This window comes from Paramormyrops kingsleyae, chromosome 12 (assembly GCF_048594095.1).
Source record: "Paramormyrops kingsleyae isolate MSU_618 chromosome 12, PKINGS_0.4, whole genome shotgun sequence".
NCBI classification, from domain to species: Eukaryota; Metazoa; Chordata; class Actinopteri; order Osteoglossiformes; family Mormyridae; genus Paramormyrops; species Paramormyrops kingsleyae.
Window position 1 is genome coordinate 32,294,884 of NC_132808.1, and position 21,360 is coordinate 32,316,243.

Here is a 21,360-nt window from a genome sequence, read left to right on the forward strand (position 1 = left end):
AATTGATGTTGCGGACAGGAAACAGGAGCCCAAGGATCACAATTCTTACAGTTCTCTTCGTTCGTATGTCTGAAAGTTCATAAGTTGAAAGTTGGTAAGTAGAGGAGCATCTGTACTGCTTGTGTACCAAAGGGCCTGGGTTCGAGGCATAGACTGGCCCAATTAGTTTGTTATAGCGTGTATCTTCGTGGGTTAAGATGCTGTGATCGGATGCTTGAGTAGTTCGAGTTCCCGAAGTGGCAGAGTGATTTTGTTCTTGCGCCCTTGAGATAGGGCCTCAACCCCATTTGCTTCAGGGACTCTCTGACCCTGTTTTCTGAACTGTTTGTATTAAAGCACCTGCTAAATATATAAATGTAAATGTCTCCGGTGCCCAGAATGACAGATCTAACAGATTGTTACTCTGACTGGTGGACGCTACAGTGCTGCTGCACAGCCTTTGAGTAATAAAAACCTCCCCTGTCCACTGTGAGGTCAGGCCTGCATGCCGCTGTACTCTACTAATTCATTACCAGTTAGCAGAGCCTGGTGGTTTCACTGCGGTTCTAAGCACTGCATCCAGCAGCTGTCTGGAGGCAGTACTGCTGGGACTGATGCACTTACCAGTGCTGCCTATAAATAGAACCCACTGGCTGACCTGGGGTCAGTCCTTTCAATCTCTTAAAGTGACATTTTTTCCCCACTTTTTTCATGTTTCCCTTCAGATCTTTCCTGCAGAAACAGTCAAATTCATGAGTGTTGTGATTAAAAGACTTAAAGTATCGCGGCCAATGATACTGAGACAAGAAGTGACTCGTATATCGTGTGTGTGTGTGTGTGTGTGTGTGTCAGCCTCATTCTATCTATACACACAGACACAGACACGGACACACACCGCCCCTTCACACACTCTGGTCCTGCCGAATCCTAGAAATCAGTTACGTTTCCATTTACAGCTTTTCTGCAGCTGCACTGCAAAATCCCTCTTAAAGGGACCGACTCATGGTATCTTAATGTTTTTACCCTTTATACTGTTTTATCATCATTCCATATTTCAAGCAAAAATTTCCACTCCTCTGTGAGTCTGTTTAAATCCCATTAGGAAACTTTTAATTACTTATCACTTTTAATTAGATATCATTAAATACATGTTAGCAATAACTATAAACTTTGAAATTAACAATAACAGAAAGGCTTACTTAATGGGAAGGAAAGTATCCTAATGACTTTCAGGGTATCTGCACTGCCTCTAATCTTTCTGGGTTCACACACAGTGACTCCGAGAGCACACATCTCACTGTATTCCTTTAACTAATTTATTTTAATTAATTTTACCTGTGATGGTACACTTACGCAGCCAGACTCAGTGTTCCGTCTGCTAACTGGGATGTCTTTGCCATGGCAACCGAGTCGAAGGCTACTCTAGACAAAGACCCCTCCATGGAGATTGCCCCCCCGTCCCCCCATCCCAGCACATTCCCCTCCAATGTGCGCTTAATTATCCGTGGTGATGATGCACCTGCTTCAGAATCCACATAAATCTCCACACAGAAGCCTTTGTCATTGAGGAAGCGTCCTTGTGGTGATGAAGCACGTATGGAGAGAAGCAGGAAAGATCACGCATTCCTGTCTCTCCTCACCCCCCCCCCCCCGCAATGTGATGGTTATGGCTGAGAGCAGAAATGTTTTATGTGAACCAAGCTGTCTGCCATTTTTACTCCCCTTGCAAAGTACTGTTATTATGATGGTTAGGTACTATCAAGTCCACACTTGGTGACCATATGGACATCCTTCCTGAAGAGCTTAAGGCTTCCCAGCGTCGTATTCATGGTGACCACTGGATACTAGACACTGCTTTGGTGCTGTTTTAACCTCTTCTTTTGGGAAAACAGGTTAGATTTGCCAAAGGCCTGATGAATGTCCGACAGGCGTTACTTTGGGTCATTTCCTGAGCTAAATTACTGACGTACATTTCCTTCATTTTAGTACTGAGAGCTTGAATATAGACCGTAGACCTCTTATAAAGGCCTTTCGGCTGTAGTTCCATACTTTATTTACCATAGACCTCTTATAAAGGCTTTTCCCTTATAGTTCAATACTTTATTTACCATAGACCTCTTATAAAGGCCTTTCCGCTGTAGTTCCATACTTTATTTACCATAGACCTCTTATAAAGGCTTTTCCCTTATAGTTCCATACTTTATTTACCATAGACCTCTTATAAAGGCCTTTCCCCTGTAGTTCCATACTTTATTTACCATAGACCTCTTATAAAGGCCTTTCCGCTGTAGTTCCATACTTTATTTACCATAGACCTCTTATAAAGGCCTTTCCCCTGTAGTTCCATACTTTATTTACCATAGACCTCTTATAAAGGCTTTTCCCCTGTAGTTCCATACTTTATTTACCATAGACCTCTTATAAAGGCCTTTCCCCTGTAGTTCCATACTTTATTTACCATAGACCTCTTATAAAGGCCTTTCCGCTGTAGTTCCATACTTTATTTACCATAGACCTCTTATAAAGGCCTTTCCCCTGTAGTTCCATACTTTATTTACGATAGACCTCTTATAAAGGCTTTTCCCCAGTAGTTCCATACTTTATTTACCATAGACCTCTTATAAAGGCCTTTCCCCTGTAGTTCCATACTTTATTTACCATAGACCTCTTATAAAGGCTTTTCCCCTGTAGTTCCATACTTTATTTACCATAGACCTCTTATAAAGGCCTTTCCCCTGTAGTTCCATACTTTATTTACCATAGACCTCTTATAAAGGCCTTTCCCCTGTAGTTCCATACTTTATTTACGATAGACCTCTTATAAAGGCTTTTCCCCAGTAGTTCCATACTTTATTTACCATAGACCTCTTATAAAGGCCTTTCCCCTGTAGTTCCATACTTTATTTACCATAGACCTCTTATAAAGGCTTTTCCCCTGTAGTTCCATACTTTATTTACCATAGACCTCTTATAAAGGCCTTTCCGCTGTAGTTCCATACTTTATTTACCATAGACCTCTTATAAAGGCTTTTCCCCAGTAGTTTCATACTTTATTTACCATAGACCTCTTATAAAGGCTTTTCCCCTGTAGTTCCATACTTTATTTACCATAGACCTCTTATAAAGGCCTTTCCCCTGTAGTTCCATACTTTATTTACCATAGACCTCTTATAAAGGCCTTTCCCCTGTAGTTCCATACTTTATTTACCATAGACCTCTTATAAAGGCCTTTCCCCTGTAGTTCAATACTTTATTTACCATAGACCTCTTATAAAGGCCTTTCCCCTGTAGTTCCATACTTTATTTACCATAGACCTCTTATAAAGGCCTTTCCCCTGTAGTTCCATACTTTATTTACCATAGACCTCTTATAAAGGCTTTTCCCCTGTAGTTCCATACTTTATTTACCATAGACCTCTTATAAAGGCTTTTCCCCTGTAGTTCCATACTTTATTTACCATAGACCTCTTATAAAGGCTTTTCCCCTGTAGTTCCATACTTTATTTACCATAGACCTCTTATAAAGGCCTTTCCCCTGTAGTTCCATATTTTATTTACCATAGACCTCTTATAAAGGCCTTTCCCCTGTAGTTCCATACTTTATTTACCATAGACCTCTTATAAAGGCTTTTCCCCAGTAGTTTCATAATTTATGTACAGATTACTTGGCTTAGCTTTGCATTCTTGACTGTTCCAGCAGTGTGGACATTTTCGCAATTTTGTTTTGGTGTAATTCAAGAGACTTTTGGTCTGAATTAGCAGCTTTTGGTCTAAATGAAGACAATCAAACAGGTAACTGTAATGCCACAACAGCAGAGATCTGCTAGTGAGTAGTTAATACTTGAGCAGTTAATAGTTAATAATGGGTAGTTAAAAATGCTGTAGTAAAACTGGGGGGATCTGTGCTTGGGGTTGATTTAATCTTACTTCCCCATTTTCTGTGCAGTTCCCGGTCTGTCATCATGCCATATCTGCTGCTTTAAGCTTCTGGTTTGACCTCCGCAAAGTGGTATCACCCCACAGAGAGATTTATGGAAGAATTTATCAGCAAAATGCTGTCACACTCCATTTCTGGGTTTGGAGCTGATTCCAGACCAGATTTACAACGGAGACAGAACATGCACAGCTCTAATGATCCCCTGTGGAACTCTGATCTCAGTGCAGAGGTCCTGGCCTTGAGGGTTGACACTCTCATTTGACAACCATTGGAGAACAGAAAATGGTGTTATCCTTTTAGCGTGATCACGTTCAGATGAAACATGCATTCCTCTGAAATCTGCGTGCTCTGCTAATCTGTTCCACATTACAGGGATGTGGTTGTACACCAGAGAGAAACAGCTGCACTGGGTTCATACAGTAAGCTACTGGCTTGGTTTAGCAGTTAAACAGAGTTTAGTTCATGTAGCAGCAGCATAGCAGTATGGCAGCAGGATAGTAGCAGTACAGTTGTAGTATAGCAGCAATGTAGCAGCAGTATAGAAGTGCAGCTATAGTATAGCAGCATGCATATAGTATAGCAGCAGTGTAGCAGTAGTATTGCTGTATAGCAGTACAGCTACAGTATAGCAGAAATATAGTAGTGTAACGGCTGCACTTGGTTCCTACAGTGAACTCCAGGCTTGGTTTAGCAGTCTAACTGAGTTTAGTTTAAGAGTAAATGTAATGCAGGATACACAATAAACTGTAGCAGCAGTATAGCATATAGTTATAGTATAGCAGTATAGTGGTAGTATACCATCAGTATAGCAGCACAACTATAGCATGGCAGCAGTGTTGCAGCAGTATAGCAGTATGGGTACAGTATAGCAGCAATGTAGCTGCAGTATAGCTGTATAGCTATAGTATAGCAGTAGAATACCATCAATATAGTAGCAGTACAGGAGCAGGATAGCTGAATAGCAATATAGCTGTAGTACAGCAGCAGTATAACAGTGTCGCAACTGCACTGGGTTCATGGGCTCATACAATGAGCTCCAGGTTGTTTTAATGGTCAAATTGAGTTTAGTCTAAGATTAATCATAAGCCTGAATACAAATTGAGCTGTAGTACCAGTATAGTCACAGTAAATAACATGTGAATAAAAGGCATTTATGTTTCTGTAATGTAAGAATACATTTCTAAACATGCTTTGGTACGAAAAATTACCTTGGAAATTTAAATGTGTATTAGTGCAGCACTGCCATCCATCCATACATCCATCCATCTATCTGCTCATTCTGAGCTGGGCTGCAGGGGCAGCTGGACCCTGGACAACAAATGGGGGGGGGCAGGAGACTGAGAAACAGATATGATATAAGTCATGCATAAGTCATGCATATACAAGTGACTGTCGAGTTATGAGCCCTTTCCCCAGCATATCTCAGGTCATTAAAGGGTTACTTTGATTGACAGCTATGAATGTGTATATTAGTCCTGGCAGCCTCTTGGGTGGGATACAGGCGTGTCTGTCTCATGACACGATTGCCCTTCTCCTGCTGGCCAATGGATTGCCTCCCTGCTCCCTGGTGGGAGGACACATCCAGGACCAGCCTAAATAATTGAAGTCTCTCTGTCTGTCACCCCCCCACCACCACCCCCACAGACACACACATCTCGTTTTTGAAATTCAAATTCAAGCAGTGCTTCTGCAGGACGTCCATTTCCCTGCCGCACTGTCAGTGCGGTGAAGGAGATAAACAATCGCGTCTAAATATTTCATGTGACTGTGAAAGGGGGAAAAAAGAAGTAATATCCAAGTGATCTAAAAGTCGGCAACGCAGTTTGTGTTTGTGCTACAGCGGAACTCAAATCAGCCATGAGGATTCCAGAAGATTCATTTGCTATATATGTTTTCTTACCTTAAAAGTCCAGACCAAGATTTTGTTTCAACCAACCACAGTCACAGAGTACTCAACTGGTTGGTTGAAACAAAATCCCAGTCTGGACTTTTACTGTCTAGACCTGAATTAGCCTGATTATATGACACTTTATAATGCGTTTATAAACCCAAAAAAGACACTGTGTAAAAATGTGAATAAAAACAATGCAATGATTCACAAATCATATAAACCCACATTTAATTTAAAATAGAACAAACACAACATATCAAATGTTGAAACTGAGAATTTTTATTGTTTTTTGAGATTGTTTTGAGATGCTTAATTTGAATCTGATGCCAGCAGAAGTTTCAAAAACATTGGGACAGGCTCAACAAAAGACTGGAATAGTTGTGTGATGCTAAAACAAAACACCTGGTTGAATATCTCATAACTAATTAGGTTAATTGGCAACAGGTCAGTAAGATGATTATGTATAAAAAGAACCTCCCTGAGAGGCAGAGTCTGTGCAGTGAAGATGGGGAGAGGTTCACCGCTCTGTGCAGTGAAGATGGGGAGAGGTTCACCGCTCTGTGCAGTGAAGATGGAGAGAGGTTTACCGCTCTGTGCAGTGAAGATGGGGAGAGGTTCACCTCTCTGTGCGTGAAGATGGGGAGAGGTTCACCTGTCTGTGCAGTGAAGATGGGGAGAGGTTCACCGCTCTGTGCAGTGAAGATGGGGAGAGGTTCACCGCTCTGTGCAGTGAAGATGGAGAGAGGTTCACCTCTCTGTGCAGTGAAGATGGGGGAGAGGTTCACCTGTCTGTGCAGTGAAGATGGGGAGAGGTTCACCGCTCTGTGCAGTGAAGATGGGGAGAGGTTCACCTGTCTGTGCAGTGAAGATGGGGAGAGGTTCACCTGTCTATGCAGTGAAGATGGGGAGAGGTTCACCTGTCTGTGCAGTGAAGATGGAGAGAGGTTCACCGCTCTGTGCAGTGAAGATGGGGAGAGGTTCACCTCTCTGTGCGTGAAGATGGGGAGAGGTTCACCTGTCTGTGCAGTGAAGATGGGGAGAGGTTCACCGCTCTGTGCAGTGAAGATGGGGAGAGGTTCACCACTTTGTGAAAGACTGTGGGCAAATAAGGCAGCAGTTTATGAAAAACGTTCCTCAATGTAACATTGCAAAGAATTTTGGAATTTCATCTACAGTACATAATATCATTAAAATATTCTGATAATGCAGAGAAATCTCTGTATGTAAGGGACAAGGCCAAAAACCAATATTGGATAGCCGTGATCTTTGGGTCCTCAGGCGGCACTGCATTAAAAAGACACGATTCTATAGTGGAAATCACTGCATGGGCTCAGGAACACTCCCGAAAACCACTGTCTGTGAATGCAGTTTGTCACTTTATCCACAAATACAGGATGAAACTCAAAGAAGAAACCAGATCTAACCATGATCCAGAAACGCCACCGACTTCTCTGGGTCTGAGCTCCTGAAGTCTGACATATGAAAAACTCTTTTTTTAGAAATCATGGACGCCATGTCCTCCGGGCTAAAGAGGAGACAGACCATCCAGCTTGTTATCAGCGGACAGTTAAAGCCAGCATCCGTGATGGTATGGGGGTGCATTAGTGCACATGGCTTCTAGCCTGCACAGCTGGGAAGGATGTGGGACGGATGTGGGACAGATGTCCGGGTGCGAGACCGGCCTGCCTGCAGTCCACACCTGTCACCCACTGAAAACATTTGCCACATCATGAAACAAAAAATATGACGAAGGACCCAGAATGTTGAGCAGTTGAAATCCTATATCAGGCAAGAATGGGACAACTTTTCACTTTCTAAACTCCAACAACCAGTCTGTTCAGTTCCCAAACGTTTACAGAGTGTTGGTAAAAGAGGTGATGCAACACATTGGTAAACAAGCCCCTGTCCCAACTTTTTTGAAATGTGTTGTTGGAATCAAATTCAAATTGAGCATTTATTTGTCATTAAACAATAAAATTTCTCAGTTTCAACATTTGATATGTTGTATTTGTTCTACTTTCAATTAAATCTGGGTTTATGTGATTTGTAAATCGATGCATTCTGTTTTTACTTGCATTTCACACAGCATCTCAACGTTTTTGGAAATGGGGTTGTTATTTTACATGATAGAGCAGCAGAGGGTGTGCAGTGCCTCTCTTGGGAAGTGCACCTTTAGGGTTGGGGGTTTGAACCCGGCCCCCACTCTGAGTGCGGAATTTGCATCCTTCCCCAGGGTCATGTAGGATTCCTCTCGGTGTTCCGGTACCCTCCCGCAGCCCATCAAGGTCTCTCAGTCTCTGTGGGGGGGGGGGGGTGTACCATGTGATGGACTGGTGTCCAATCCAGAGGGCAGCCCAGCCTTGTACCCTCTGCTGCCTGGGATGGGCTCCCCCCCCCTCCCCCCCACAGTCTAGGATAAGAAGTTGGAAAAGGGATGGATGGATAAAATAAATCATTATTATCATTGTTATAATACATTTCTTGAATAAGTCTGTAGTCCAAATAGACACGGTGAATGACCTGGAATGGAAAATGCATGCAGTAGGTCCCCATGTGTGTGATTATTCTGGGATGGCTTATTACCTAAATGCAAGATTGGCTTCTTGTTATATAACTCTGTCACTATATCAGGACTTTGTACACATAGTTTATTTCTTAGGATGTGCGTAGACTACCTTGGAGAATTCATTAGTAATCTGTTGTGTAACTGATATTTCTATGTTTATTGGTTAGCATGCGATTAATCTTGGTTTACCCAAAATGCAATGGGGTGAGTAGAGGCGGAGCTACAAATGTATCATTTTATGTGTTCTGCTGTTAGGCTTCACTCTAAGCTGACAGCCCGCCGGCTTCGGTTCCTGTTCCTCGCCGGCTCAGAGGATGCCTCCCTCCCTCTCTCTGTCTACTTTTCCGCAGGAACATCAGAACCGAGCCAGTCGGATACCGGGCCGTGCTGTGATGAGGCCCAGGGCCAAGTCTGACTTAGAATGTCAGTGGGATCTCTGTTTATGGCATGTGACAGAGAGCGATGCGTTTTACAAATGGCCGGAGAAAGTGCTGACACAGGCCCTGGCCGTTTGTCCTGCTGTCAGAGGCCCAGTCTGAGGAGGGGAGGGGCGGGGAGGGGGGGGGAGGGGCGGGGGCTTCTTGCCGGATTCATCTTCAGCTGCTCTCACATTTAAACTGCCATGCATGGGGGTGTCTTTGGCTGTCATTGTCTAGAACCGCTATCCTGCTATCGACAGACACACACAGACATGCATCATCTCAGAAACTACAAAATAAGCCAAAAATGAGGCACTTTAATGCACAGACAGAACCCTGTCCTTACACCGCCAACAGCAGATGGTCTCACGTTTTAATGGACTTACCTGGATTGTCATCAGTAAGGCAAATGTGTCAGTGTCAAGGTACAAACTAATCTCCCTTTATCTTCTCAAATACCAGCAACGTTAGTTAGCTAGCTAGCTGTCTAGCTGTCAACGGCAAGTTGATAAAATTAGTGATATCAAGAAATCCAGAGATGACCATCATGAATACACATTAACTCATACAAATGTTAAAACTACTTAGATAAATAACTTCATAAACCTTTTTTTCTTTGGTCCGTTATATGTCAAACGGAAAATGCGGAAAATGGGCGTATTCCGTCTATAGTAAAAAGTCATAGTCATGATAAAGTGGAAATACGTGGTTTTCATCAGAAAACAACAATAGATGTTTTTATTTTTAAAGTGACCCTTTTATTTAAAGCGATGGCTGATTTATCGAGAACTATAAGGACAGACTGATGTGTACCAGTGAGTGCAGCTGCTTAATAGGGATTCTTTATACTGGCTATGCTGGTTTCTGCTATATTGCAGTGTCTGTGCAAATAAAGACTAAAATGAATTTGTTAGTGCCCAATGGTGTTTTTGGAGTCAGGATTCGCCCCCGAGGAGTGCAGTCGAGGGTCGGTCCTGGACTCCATACGGTTCCTCCATCGAATGTGGCATCCAGAGGTTCCATCGATGTTCTCCAGGTAGCAGGCCGGTAGCACGAAAAGCTCGACTTATGTTAGCTCGCTTTGTTTGTTTTTTTTTTGTCTTGCCCTAAAAAAAGAGAAAAGCAATGCAATGCACCAGTCTTTGGCACTTTAAATGCGACGCCTCGGGGATTCAGGCTGTACCAGGATTTGTGTCCCAGGACGGAAGTTTCAGTGGATTATCCGACTGCGAGGCCCTGAAACTGAAATGCGGGGCTCTCTGTTTACCCGTTCCTGCATCGGCGATATATAAAGAAGATTAAAGGCCATGTCGCAACGGCGAAAATGCTCGGCCCGGCCTTTCGTCAATATGGGACCCACTAAGAGACGGCACAGGCGGCATCCGTATAAAAACCTGAAATCCATATATATTACTGTCACGGCATCGCCGTCGGGCCCGTCCGATACGTCCGGTGCTGTTACTCCTCTCACTGCGTTGATGAGTCAATATTTCACCTTGTTCCTGCCGCAGCAGAATGCCTTTCAGCATCTCCGCGACTGGGGTATTCATCACCGGCACTCGCTCCAGCTGTTTGCTGAAAGGTTGCGTCGTCGTACCGCTAGGATTCAGCCAGCCTGCTGTTCCCACTGGGCTTGCCAGGCACAGTGAAATAATTCTCCAGCAATCACATTCTCCCTCGCGTTATCTCCCTCTGTATTTATACTGTCTGTCTATATATACAGATCTCCCTTTATAGAACATCTTAAGGAGAAGCTTTTAAAGTATAATTTTGTGACTGTTCCCATGAATCATTTATGAAAAGATTCTGAAATTAACCTCACGAACAGCTTGTCAGACGAATCGGAAAGACAGGAATATGCCCTTTAACAGGATGTGAAAGAGATGCCCCTTTTACTTTTGACAGCGTGTGTGGAATATAAATATTAATCTTCGGTCGTATAGTCTAATGTCAGCATGCTATTATAGCCGAAGCAGAGGCTGTTGTTGTGCATATGTTTTAGTAATGTGTTCAGTGCACTCAGAGACTTGTAAAATCAAATATGCTGCTTTTTATGTCTTTACTTTCACTATTCACTTCTGTAAAAGTGAAGGGCGGTGCTTGTGATCGGAAGGTCGGCAGTTCGAATCCCGTGCTCAGCAGATTGGCTACATCTGTGGCCCTTGATCCAGGGTCATCGCTATCAGCCTCCAACCCAGACCTATCCAGTTATGTTCCAAATTTAGTTTTTGGAATCATCCTAAATTTCCCCACCTCTACGACTCCCTTGCCTTCTGCAATCCCCTGAAAAATCCTCCAGTCGTGCTCGGTGAAAGGTTTGTCCCCGAACTCTGACCCCAAGCTTTTGTCTTGCCTCTATATCTGTGTGTATTTCTTTAAAAAAAGAAAAGCGGTGGGATATGTAAACTAACACATTCCAAAGCACCTGCTTTCATGCTTGTACAAATGTTAAAGAAAGAATTCTTTCAAAATAGGCCAGACCCTAACAGCATCACTGATAATGTTCACTAAACCGTTTGAAGGCTGTATTTAAATGAACCTGTATTTAAATATATATATATATATATATATATATATATATATATATATATATATATATATATATATATATATATTATCGCAAGTTCGACTGCAGTGTTTTTAAATATCCGTCATTCAGATGCAACGCGCCTGATTTGGACGCAGTAGGAAATTCCCACGTAATTATGCGCAGCTGGAATCCACAATCGAATTTCTTCATAACAGCTCTGTCAATTTGATCCTAATATAGCTCGCCGTGGCTTTGTAAATGAAATGAAAACCTCAGTGGCGCTCTCGCTCCCCACAACGGCTGCTTTGTGCGTCGGGAGCGACGCCCGCAGAGAGCCCCAGCCGCTGACCGCGAAGGCGCTGGCTCAAGCCTCGGCAATAACATCGCTGGCGATCCGGTAACTTTTCAGAAAGTGAAACGCAACTGCGCCCTTCAGTATTACGCTGGCTCGTTGGGCCGTTCTGAATGCCTAATGGCTTCTAGCGGTTGAAAGCAAATCCGTGTTATGTGATGAAATTACTTTTTTTTGTGACTGGAGAGATCCAGGGAGAGCAGTGTTTACCTGCAGGGAATAAGCCTTGAAGCTGTGCTCATTCGCTTTTTAAATTTTTAAAATCGTCTTTCTTCTTTTGGATTCCAGTTATATAACATATTCTTCTTGTTCCTGCAGAATACATTTAAAGATAATGCAATAACGCGTGAACCTTAAGTGTGTGTCTGATCGAGTCCGTGCATTAGGTGTCACAATATTATGGCTGAATTATTTTATGATGGTAACTTAAAGCGAAAAAAAAACGTAGGAGATTTGTGTTTATAGCTAGAGTGAAGCTTGCAGCCTTAAGATCTGTATCCCGCCTCTGCCATTTTATATCCTATTATTGGATGTACTGTGGAAAAAAAAAAAAAACTTACAGGGATTAATAACAAGCCCCCACACCAAATCCCTGTAAATGACAGCAGGGAATTTGCAATAAACCAGACAAAAAACAGCCCGCTTCAGATGCTAAGCTGTAAAATCGTCTAGGAAATGTCAGTTACGTGCATAAATAGCTTTGTGTTTTTTCCATGAGGACTGAGTTATTTGCATGATCATCTAACTATTTTGGGCAGACGAGCACACAGAGAGAGTGGAGAGGGTTGTGGAGTTCAGGGTTGATTGTGGGTTAGCGAAGGGCCAGATTACCCACAATGCCACTATTCTCAAACGCTTCTGTGGTGGTTCTTCCTACCTCTGAAGTGGATCCTGCAAGACAAATATGAAATAATCACATTCCAGAAAGAAGCCCCTTTTTCCTGGAAGGAGTGAAAAATCCAATACCTTTGCTTTCCCAGAATCTGCGCCGAATCCTGTCAGACACCTGAGAGATTGCTTTAGCACTGCGCAGAGTAGTCGGGGCATAGATTAATCTTGGAAGATATTGCTTTCAATTCCGGAAGCGCTTTCTATGACTCGTGGCACCAGTCCCTGAGCCAAACTGGCTGAACTGGGCTCGGGCTCTGACCAAAACACAATATCACACTTAGCTGTTTCCCGTGAGGCTGGGGAAAGCTAAGCAGTACAGGATCCTGTGCTTGAGAATGAATTTCTGGGGGGGGCAGCGACTTGCGGCTCGAAACAAACACCCGAGGGTCACCCAAGGAAGTGCGTATCATCTGTGAAAAAATATGTTATGATATTACAAAAAAAAAAAACAGTCTGCTAACATTCTGCAATAGAAAGGCGCTCAAACCTGAAGACAGTTGGATGTCAACAGGCTATCCGGTGTCCCAGTAACACCGTAGAGGCGCGTCTTGTCTTATCTTGCTCAGAATGAGCTTTAGACCGCCGCAGTACCCCTATGTACAGACAGGACCTACAATAGGCAGCATATTAATGACCAGCAAGAGGCGTTATCCCCTCGGCTGGGTCCCGTGGTGAGTCACAACTCGCGACGATGTGGAAAGTTCAGTCATGCAATCCTGAAGACTTTGGCCGAATATAATTACACCACTCCGGTGATTCAACAAACTTATTTAAGGGCCTTAAATTTCTTCTCTGGAAATTCCCTGGAAAAATCCTCAAGTCGGTTCATTGGCTGAGCATTAGTGAACATTGTAAACAAAATCAGGCTTTTCATTAGTGCTCCTTTGGCATTAGTAGAAAAGATCTTTCTGAAGGAGATGGCAGGTACCTCTGCTCATGATGGTTGCGGTGGGGGGATTAAGGGAGTACTGGAATTCTGTCACATTCTTCTTGTCATGAATCACTTCATAATTTACCCTAGAGAAGTATGTTTCCTTAAGAAATTCTTCAACTTCTTTGTGATGATAACACTCGGCCATCATGTTGGGACATTACTGATGCAGTTAAAATGTAACCACAGCAAAACAACAGCTGATTATTATTAACTGTCTTTAATATCCTAGCTGCAGCTGGATTCATGGCTTCCCTTTGGAGATAATAGTTACATTTTCAGGTTATTTATATCGGTTCATTAATGGTTTTCTTTCCACTTGCATACTGATAAAATTTCAAAGAATAGGCTTAGCTTTTTAAGGCAATTATTTTTGTTTGAAAATGCTTAAAGTGCTGAGTGAAAGTAGCGTTTCAGCATTTTGAAATGTACCTAAAATGTAGCCACAACAAATGAACACAACGGCAGGATGGGATTTCATTTCAAATAAAACTACCTTCAAAGGAACTCAAATTACATTTATAGTTGCAGTAAAATGAATGGCGAGAGGAGCCAGAACCTTTGTTTTCGTTTTAAGCGCCGTCGTTCCGAGAGATTCCTCAGCCGTGGCCTGCTGCCCTTCCCAGAGTCCAAATGGGAAGCAGACCGGCCGACTTTTCCCAGCGGATGGGCCCGGCTGCCGCGTGCCGAGTCACTGCGGAGTGGGCTGACGCAGTGCCAGATTCCAGGAGTGCCTACCTGACATTTCCCAGACCCGTAGCTGAGGAGACGATACAATCGCTGGACCTTTATTAAATTCCAGTGCAGCTGTTGCTGTGGAGGGTTCCACCATCAGGCCGGAGGAACCACAGTGTGGAACATGGTCACCAGCACAGCCTCCGCTTCTAAGCAAAGGCCTGTTATGACCTCGGCACAGAGCCCTGACATTATAACTGCACATTCCATGTGATGCATGCTATGGCCTATATAAATGTTGCCTGTATCGTGCCCGGGGGGTCAGACAGTCATGGAGACCCTGGCAGATTCACAGGGCAGAAATATCAGTGGGAGGGGTCCTAGCATGGGGCCCAAGGTGACATTCTGTCAGGAGGGCCAGCATTTCTAGCGACACCCCCTGATTGTGCCTGTGTCCACTCTCAGCACTGCTCTACTTCAATTTGCACAAATTACTTGTGTGACTTGTGTCATGTATTTATTCTCTCCATGCGTCATGTCACCGACATGCCAACAAAAATCTACACCAGCCCTGGTCATGTGCCAGTAAGGATTCTGATTCTGGTTGGGTGGGGGTACAGCTGGGTAAATTCAAAATGCACACAGACACGAGGCTTCAGAATCAATGGGACAGAGCTTGAGACTGTCCACCTGTAAATGGGTGTAAACAGGGTGCCAAGACTGCTGAGATTGGCAGTAAATGACCAATCAGGACATTTCCAGGGAAGGTCAGGGGTCACACAGATTTGACCACAGCAGCTTCCTCTGCCCGTAAACGTGAGTACCCACCGTTTGGCTCGATGTTGGCTTCCTTGCAAATTCACAGAAGAATGTGAACGTAGGAGTGAGTGTTTGTGGGGGGGGGGGGGGTTGGTGTTCTTCCGGCAATTCTGTTTATAATTAATGCAGTTCCTTGCCATGTTTCCCCCTGTCTGGTGACCGTGACTGAACCGGGGGGGTAACAGAATGGTGACTAGCTTAGGCTCGTGCCTTCAGGGGACACTCCATCTTCAGATAAGAAACTCGTTGTTTCCAAGTAACCAGATACTTAGAATGTCCCACTTTCCAGATGTTGTTTCTGCTGTTGTTATTGTCATTGTCTTATTTTCAATTAAAAGCACTTCCAGTACTTTTGCACATTGTCTATGTCTCATTATATAGCCATTGTCTGTTTTACTCGAACATGCTTTTTGGAATTTTCAGACAGCTAAAGCATATCTGGAGAAGATCGGACCGCTTGAGGTTTACTTTTGTTGGGAACATTTTGAGGTGGACCGTTAGCGTTTCAGTAAGAGCAGGACCGAGGCAGACTGTTGGCAAGTATCTGTCAGCTCTCGCTCACATTTTCTCTTATTACCTCAGCTTGAGACCAAAAACCTCCTGTGGCAAGATGACCCTAAAGACACCCTAAATGAGAAGAAATTATGTGCCTTTCATGTCGGCCTTTTATGCTTCCCGTTCCACGGGTTTTCGAAATATACGTCGTCCCTGCCAATGTTTAACTTTGTACCTCTCTCATAACTGCACGTTTATATCTGAGTCACTGCAGCACGACCATCCAGTTGTGAGCAATGTGAGTGATGTGAGCGATGTGAGTGATGTGAGCGATGTGAGCGCGCGTCTTCCTGCTTGTCTGTTACACCCAGGAGGGGCACCTTTGGTCTATGGCTCTGCTTCAAAACAACACAAACAGTGGCGGAGATAACAGAGGCCTGTCCGACGTTCCCACAGAGGCCTGTCCGACGTTCCCACAGGAGCTGAAGATTTTCACTTGCATTATCTAAGCCAGCGTTTGTCAGCCCAGGCCCTGGGGACTCACAGATCTGCTCCCTCCCAGCTCACACCTGTACTGGGCATCCAGTCGTCTAGATGGCACGTTAAGAACAGGAAGGGAGCAAACATGAAGACTCCCTGGGGGTCCCTAAACACTTTTCTAAGCATTACAGCTGTATAGTATAGCCAAGACCCCCCCCATATATATATATATATATATATATAGAATAAAAATAAAACATGGAAATCGAAAGATTATAAACTAATAAACAAGCATGTAAGCATACAAATAAATGTGAGAGCCCCTCATATGAGTAAGAACAGCTTTGTACATATGGGCTTATGAAGTCATTAAGAATATGCAATGCAGGGTAGGTAGCTAGGTATGAAAAGGTGCCCAAACATGCCTGACTAGACTAGCCTCGATTTCTCCGCCTCCCCCCGCCCCCGGGCACCCCTCCCCATCTGCACACCGCCGCCCATCTCCCTGAATAACGCACTGAAGATGGTGCTCTGCTTTCCTTACCATCGTTCACCCGGCGCTTTCCCCAACAGTAGGTGCATCTTTCCATTCCCTTTGATGTGTTTACAATGTGAAAGGGCCTTCAGTCTCTAATTCATGATCAAAGGCTTTAATAAGCTATTGGTTACAGTTAACAAACTTTGTAAATGTGCGCTGCTTTATAGAGCATTGAAAAGTTGCTTATAAAGATGCACCCTTACACATTCAGCTGCTCCAAGGGTTGTGGCTCAGAACACTGTGACTGTGATCGGAAGGTCACTAGTTCAGATCCCAGGGTCAGGAGAGTGATTTGACCATGGGGCCCTTGAGCAAGACCCTTAACCCCCAATTGCTTCAGAGATTAGCCGACCCCACCCTCTCCAAGATGTATGTCGCCTTGGATAAAGGAGTCTGCTAAATGACTGAAATGTCCATTTCTATGGATAGGTCTTGCTAACAATATGAATAGGAAATGTTCCAGCAACCCCATCTCATCCAGGGTGGACTCCCCCCTTGTGACCTATGCTGCCAGATCTAGGTTCCAGACCTCCCTCCATGGTCCTATATTGGATGGATGGATATCTTGAAATGATGAGTTTCTGGGAAAATGTTATATCTCTCTGTCCATTTTTCTGCTCCCATTAAAGTTTCTTTTTCTTCTTTCTTTAAGCACGACCCCAATCCTGTTCCTGGCTAGCAAATGCAGTGTCTTCATTGTGATCTCACTGAATTTAAAGAGAGGAACAATCTGGGTAAAGAGGAGAGACGCGCACACTGAGCCGGACCATGTTTGTACCTCAAAGGTACCGTTCAATGGGGCTGCCCTTCATTGTCTTCATAGGCTACTCCAGACCCCACCCCTCATCCACCACCCCTCAACCCAGCCTCCCTAAGAGGGCACTCACTGAACCTGAATGGCATTAATTACCTCCGATAATGAGGGCCGGAATGAAAGGACTATGGCCGCCTGCCAGTGCAGCTCGGTGGTCCTGCACAAAGGCAGATTGTGGATTGCTGGCATGTCTTGTGGATTTCAGAAGCAGATGAGGAGGCTTTTTCGCGAATGGGTCTTGATTTTTTATTTTTTTTACTTAACCTGCGGAATTTGGGGTTCTGGCACAGCGGTGATTCTTTCCACTTTGTCCACACAAAGAGAGGCTGGTATGTGCACTGGCTGCTTTAATGAGAGCTCTGGGTTCGACACCTCTAGCTCCATTAGGATCTCACCCCCTCACCCCCCCACCCTCTAAGACAGCCCTTAGTTGCTATTTCTGGGGATTACTCTTTGGTTCTTTTTGAAGTGTCTGAAAGTCAGAAGGGTTATAAAGGCCCATATTGGAGGTAGTTACATCCTCAGGTCAGCTTTTGTGTGGGGCAAATGGTGGACAAACACTGGTCGCTTTGACGGAGAGCTTCCTCTCGTTCTCAAGAGCTCGGCCCATTCTGTCCGCAGCCCTCGCTAATACCTGCTATTCTGCGCGCCGCGGCAGTTTCCGTGTCTTCTGGGGGGCCTTGCTTTCATCCCGTTGCCTGGGTTGAGAATAACAGTTGTCCATCACCCTCCAAACCCTCACGATCCTCCGACCGTAGAGGTATACGGTGAAGTTTCCTCCATGAAGCATTTTAGTTTCGCATTTTAACTTACTGTAGCATCAGAGAGTCAACTTGTATATCTTTTCATGCTACCTCATACTGGTAGACAAATCCTCAGAATTCATATGAATTTACATGTTAGAAATACACAGCATTATGGATGTGACATGAAATTGTGACGTGGAGACCTTTGCACGGAATTGTCCGAATTTAAACCATCCAATCATGAATGAGGCATGAGTGATTTAAATCATTAAAAAAGATTTAGTAGCTATTAACGCAGACATCATGCCGGTGAATATCTGTAAGTCAGGAGGAAAGCCGGGAATAATCCTTCTGTTTGTCATTGCTAAGATTCGTCTGCTTCATATTTGTTTCGCAACGCTCTATGCTGTGTTGTATTTACAGATGCTTGATGAGGCCGTGGATGTAATTAGAGCATAAAATGTTGCAGGCGGAGCATGTCTGCGCATCGCATGCGTCGTGTTTCTGTGGCTAGCTGAATTGAATGCAGGCCGTGTGTGTGTGCATGTGTGTGTGAATGAGCGGTCCCCATAAGGATATGTTTACCCTACAGAGCGTGCGTGTGTGTGTGTGTGTGTGTGTGTGTGTGTCCATATCCTCCAATGGTAGTGATCACCGTGGATGATCATAGATGTAGGTGTAAGACCTAATTGGCTAATGTGACCTCTGCACATGGAGTGTAATTGCGATTTGTGTACATTCATTGGTGTTTCTCTGGTCTTGGGTAACAGGTAACGCTTGGGCCAATAAGTTCAGTGAGGCCCTCACTTCTGTAGCTTATTTGATGTCTTCAGGGTCTGAATTCAATACTAGATAGACTAACTCTGTCATTTTTTGATATTTTACGGATCCTGCTTTTGTTTTGTTGCTGGCTCCACACACTCTTCTGGCCATAGCCATGTCTTCTTCATTTTCATTCCATCCATCCACCTGCAGAAATTCCAACCATATATTTTAGCCACAGTAAAAAGTTTTGCCTGCTATTTTGTTTGTCTTATCTCCTCTGCCTTTGATGGAGTTTTCTTTCCCCCGCATGTAGCTGACGAGTGCAAAAACTCACCTCCACGTCTTGTTGAGGCGATTGAACTGAACAATTCAATTGCAGAATCATATTGCATTATCACGCCAGCGGGCTAAACATTGCAGTTAAGTTCTACTTTCCCTGAAATCTCCCTGAAACTTGAGGTGAATCTCTCAGTAGAGCTGCATTTACAGATAAAAAAAAAATGTACTAGTGAAAGATGTAAGCGTGAATTTCTTCAGTAAATAGGTCATTGTATTGGTGGTCGCAGCTGTAAGCTATACCTTGGTGAGGTATGCTCTTGTTTATCACAAAGGCTTTCGTTTGGCTGAGTTCCTCCCTCTTTCCAGACGAAACGGGAATCTTTCCCAGGATTCCTGGACCATGTGTTTCTGCTCACCGATGCGCCCAGGCTTTCCCACCCTGGGAAGCAGACGAAAATGCACCAAACATGCGCTCCAATCAAGGAAGACCAATTAATGTAAGTGAGTCAAATTAAAACTCTGTCTGTAGCAGGAAATAGTTCATCTCAAGTGTTTGCAGTTTCCACTGTGGGAATTGGTACAATTTCCGCTACAGTCTTCTATACAGATGTTTGTATTAAATTGTGTTAACAAACTTTATCTTGGAAATCCCTTCACAGTGCTGTACATTTTCATGCTAATATCCTCAGCTGAACTTTTTTTTTCTTTTACTGTGTAATAACAATTATAGCAGCTAATATAGCTCTATTTCTCGTTACAATTGCATGTCACCTCAGAAAAAAGCTATTAGAGAAATTTTGACATGAGGTTTTGGAAATGTCAGACCGTTTGAACACAGCGGCGTATTCACAGCTCGACGGGGGGAGAATCGTAGGCCCAAACAAAGCGACGAAATTCACAATCGGATTAGCATTCAGACGCGCTCTCGTACATATCTGCCATAATACTTTCATGGCGCGGCTGTCTGACAGAAAGCAAAGGACAATTAGGGCTTTCATGTTGTTAAACAGCGGCACTTCATCCCGTCCTCCTTTCAGATCGCGCGGCGCGAACATTTCCTAAAGGTTTCATTAACGCTGATACGATGCATTAACAGCAGAGCGCTTAATAATTCATGCTTTTATAATGAGGCTTTTTGAAGCTTTGCTTTGGTTACATTTCCACCAATGCGGCGAATGCGCACTTAAAATTCATGGAGGATTATTCTATTTCATACCTTTAATAAATCAAAAAAAAAAAGGAAATAGAAAACACTTGGGTGACATTTACATTAGGAAGCGTAGAAAGATGATCAATGAAACATGAGATAATGCTGATTCACATTAATGCTAATGAACGCAAAAGCATAGTACTTATCATTTGGGCAGAGAGAACAGGCCAGAATAGAGGATACAATATGAAAATGAAATATTATTTGGAATAGATGATTCCTAATATTAACTGATGGTGATTATAGAAATGAATATTTAGTAGCCTTTGATATAAATGGATATTTATTTCACTAGCAATTAGTAATTAGTGACTAGTACTATTTTGATACTTGGTACAGAATAGTAATGGAAACCAGTGAAGATGAGAAGACAACGAGACACATGTACGGTAATTAATTCAAAATTTCATCGCTTCAATGTCAAGACTCAAATGCATGCACATATTTTTAAGATGAAGAAGGTAACGGACAATAGTTGCAGGTATGATGCGTCCATATTTATCCTGTTTATTTTGGTGGGAAACATGAGTTTTCCGTCACGAAAGGCAAAATCCCGAAGTCTGTTTGGGTAGCTGATCACCAGTGCACGTGCATCTGCTGCCGATGGCTACGTCTTGTGCTCGTTCTCTGCCCCACCTAGATCCTGACCAGTGGACCCCCGGCAGCTTGCGGGGTTCTCCCAGCCGCGGGCCGGTGGGTTTCCTTTGGCTCCAGGGTTCTGGCCACTGCGGTGTATCTGACTGCCTGAGGAATGTCACAGGTAGCGACTAATGGGCTCGATGCCCTGAAGAGGGACAATGGAGCAACAGGTATATCCTGCGGGGGTGGGGGCGGGTGGTGGGGGGGGGGGGTAGCTCTTGGAAGCTAAACAGCTTGACGTTAATAATTAATCCCAGTCTCCAGCAGGCACTTAGTGATGACAAGCCCCTCAGACAAACTCTTCACCGCACAGAATGGTTACTATCGGCATTAGTTCTGGGTTACCGTAATGTGGACGAATACTGGGGCCTCCTCCTAATAAAACGCTAAACGGAGCCGTACGG

The 21,360-nt window shown here is 43.8% G+C and overlaps 1 long non-coding RNA gene across 2 annotated transcripts; it reads left to right on the forward strand.

Annotated features, from left to right (window-relative positions):
* The first annotated feature begins 16,463 nt into the window (after window positions 1-16,463).
* On the forward strand, window positions 16,464-21,120 carry LOC111853944 (uncharacterized). 2 transcript variants are annotated; one of them, XR_002840564.2, is made up of 3 exons: window positions 16,464-16,537; window positions 19,474-19,604; window positions 20,958-21,120. It is a non-coding gene; the product is annotated as an uncharacterized lncRNA (long non-coding RNA). The 2 variants fall into 2 exon arrangements; XR_002840563.2 differs by lacking the exon at window positions 20,958-21,120 and adding an exon at window positions 20,657-20,709.
* Window positions 21,121-21,360: the final 240 nt, after the last annotated feature.